Genomic DNA, 2,867 nt, shown 5'->3' with positions numbered 1-2,867 from the left:
TCGCAGGACAGACCTGGAGGACGAGTCCCCAAGCGCAGCCGAGCGGCGGCTCCCTCCGCAACCTGCCCTCCGGAGCTACCTCTCCCTCCCTGCACAACCGGTCGGGACACGAGCTGCTGGAGGGCTGAGCCGGGTCGTGACGCAGCCCGGCGTGGGCAGCTCGCCAGGGCGCGAGCGCTTCGCAGTCGCCTCCCGCGACCGCCCGCACAGCTTGTTTCACCTCCAAAGACGGCGGCGTTTATCAGCAGCCCAGCGCTGATAAGGCCCTTGCTGCTTCTTGTCGGCTGGTGGGAGCATCCTTGCAGCCGGGGCCGGCGGCGTTTCCATGCGGGAACAGTTCGGGTCTCTGGGTGAYGGGTTGCAACGAGGTCTCTGACCTCGACGTTTGCAACAGTCCATGAGGAAATGCCAAAGGCCAGCAGATCAGTCCTGGACAGATAGGATTTTTCGCTGTACCGTCTATCTGTGCTGCCTTTTTGACCATAAAAATAATTTAAAACATATATTTTTTCCATTAATTCATCAAAAGTATCTCCCCTTCCCTGCTCCCCATCATTTATAAGAGGTGAAATAACTCACAGAGCAAGTCCGGGCTTGCCTGGACGATCGGGCAGGAAGGAAATCATCTGCCAGAAGCAGATTCCGACACGTCGGAGCAACGCGATGAAGCAGAGCGAGAAGCTGCCCTGCACCCGGGGAAGAACCCGTCAGGCTCCGCTTCCTGCCGCCTTCCCGGCGGGACCCGCAGCTCGAACGCAGGAGCGATGGATGCCTGGAAAATTTCGCAGCAACTCCCCTATTTCTGGTTACAAACCCAAACACAACCCACACATTTCCATGGCTTTATCCTCTCTTTGAATAGTTTATGTAAAGTTCTGTCTGCAATGTTTTATTTTCCTTCCCATTTTTACGCCTTTTTAAAGCAGCCAATGCTGGAAACTTTTGGCAATGTTATTCACCATTTTAATGCCATTCTCCTAATGCCATRCACTGATTTACGATGAGATCAGAGCCAATCGGTTAATCAGGGATAAACCCAGCGTGCTATTGAGGGTTATAGTTTTTATTAGTCTTTCTTGTTGGTCTAATTAATGGTATTACCCTCTGAACTATGTACACACACTTAAAGAAATTCAAGATACGCAGAAAACATGCCCCAGGGGAACCAGGGAAGGTTTAATAATTTCCTACCCGTTATCTCGGGCACCACCTCCAGCTCATGTCATCCATTTGCATCCAGCTACATCGAAGCCTTCTTCATCCAGCTACTTTGACATGCTGATTTTAAGAAGAAAAAGGAATAAAATGGAGTGCGTTGTTCCTGATTTTCCACTCATGCACCTCATTGGATTGGTCCAAAGCTATCGTTGCTCGTTGGCTAGTCCAAGGCGAGGAGAAATGCAGCATCACGTTCCTGCAATGCGAGTCTTTCCCAGTACATCCAGCAACGAGAAGGAACTTTGCGAAGGAGAGGAACCACGCCAAAGCGTGGCTAAGAAAACAGCCCTCATTTGGAGTCTTTACGGATGGTTGCAAGTTGGAAGAAGCTGCAGGGATCACAGTAAATCCTCAAAGCTCTGAGATGATTTCCCTTCTCCGCGAGAAGCTGAAAGCGCAGCTGCTTCCAAGCAGGAGGATGCTGGAGAGAAGACACTGATCTCTTGGGAAACATCTGGGGGGTGTCCATGGGAAAYGCCTGGGGAGTGGGGTCCAGCATTGCTTTCCCACAGTGGATGTTATGGAAACGCCTCCCAAAGCCCCCTCTGGCTTCRGCCAGAGGTTGTACCTCTCACCAGCACCTCTCAGGCTGCAGCCCTTCAAACCTCTGCTCCCGGAGAAGATCTCCGGCAAGGAGGGAGGTTTCCCAACAAGGACAAGCAGCACAGGCAGGTTTAAATGCCCAGGCTTCATGCTGGTGCTGCCAACCTTCGCAGTACAGTGGCTTGCAACAGGGCTTCCTTATCCACCAGCGCAGAAACGAGGAGTTCTGCATCACAAGGAGATGAAGCTCTGCCATGCATCCCATCGGAGCAGGAATTAACACAAAGCGACCCCGTGATGCAAAGCAACGCAGGGGACCACGTGCAGCCCTGAGCCCAAGTGCTGGGGGCCCTCAGCACTAAAGAAAACCCCCAGCAAGTTATCAGCACCCGGAAAAGATGTTGGGGAGGGGATTAAAAAAGAAGATACCCAAACTTTCAGAGCGTGCCTAACAACATTACTATGTATTTAGCCATGACTCCACCTACCCACCCTGCTGGGCAATGCAGCTGGGCAGGCCTTAAAGGGAAGATGATCTGAATATTGTTATGGACGTTCCATGTGCGTTTGCAACAGCCTGTGATGACTCTGCTCCGYGGAACAGCAGTGGCGCAGAGGTCCCCAGCTGCCTCCAGGGCGGATGTCAACCTCTCCCCACTGCAGTGACGCAAGCGCACGGAGATCAGAGAGGGAAACCTCAATTTTCGGCTGTCGCCAGCAGAAAGGTCCCACCGGCCCCTGGGCAGCTCCGGCCGCCGTGGAGCTGCTGTGGGGCAGGGATGATGCGACCGTGCAAGCCACAGGCTGTGTTAATAACCCTCAGGTATCGACAGTGCTTTGCGTCTTCCAGCACTCTGCAAATGTTAATTAATTAAGAGGGTTCCCATTTTGCCCTAGGACTGGAGGAAAAGCCTGCTTGGCCCCCCTGTGCACAACCAGTCCCGGTGCCCCATGCTTGCATTTCCCAGAGATTTTGCCTTTCTGCTAAGCAGGTTCTTTGCTCCGTGCGATTTTTGTCTCCGTTTTGCACGGGGGATCAATGCAACTCTCATAAATCTGACTAAGGGGCTGACACTCGGCTGCCTGCAGCCTGCCGGCCGCCACCA

General features: G+C 53.1%; 1 long non-coding RNA gene across 1 annotated transcript; it reads right to left on the bottom strand.

The window, feature by feature from the left end:
- Positions 1-362: 362 nt before the first annotated feature.
- Positions 363-1,601, bottom strand: LOC112959646. The gene is made up of 3 exons (XR_003251643.1): positions 1,192-1,601; positions 580-772; positions 363-472 (listed from the first exon to the last, which is right to left on the bottom strand). It is a non-coding gene; the product is annotated as an uncharacterized LOC112959646 (long non-coding RNA).
- Positions 1,602-2,867: the final 1,266 nt, after the last annotated feature.

This window comes from Nothoprocta perdicaria, unplaced genomic scaffold, assembly GCF_003342845.1.
Source record: "Nothoprocta perdicaria isolate Ctin4 unplaced genomic scaffold, notPer1 scaffold_117, whole genome shotgun sequence".
Lineage (NCBI taxonomy): Eukaryota > Metazoa > Chordata > Aves > Tinamiformes > Tinamidae > Nothoprocta > Nothoprocta perdicaria.
This window is presented reverse-complemented; position numbering and strand designations above follow the sequence as displayed.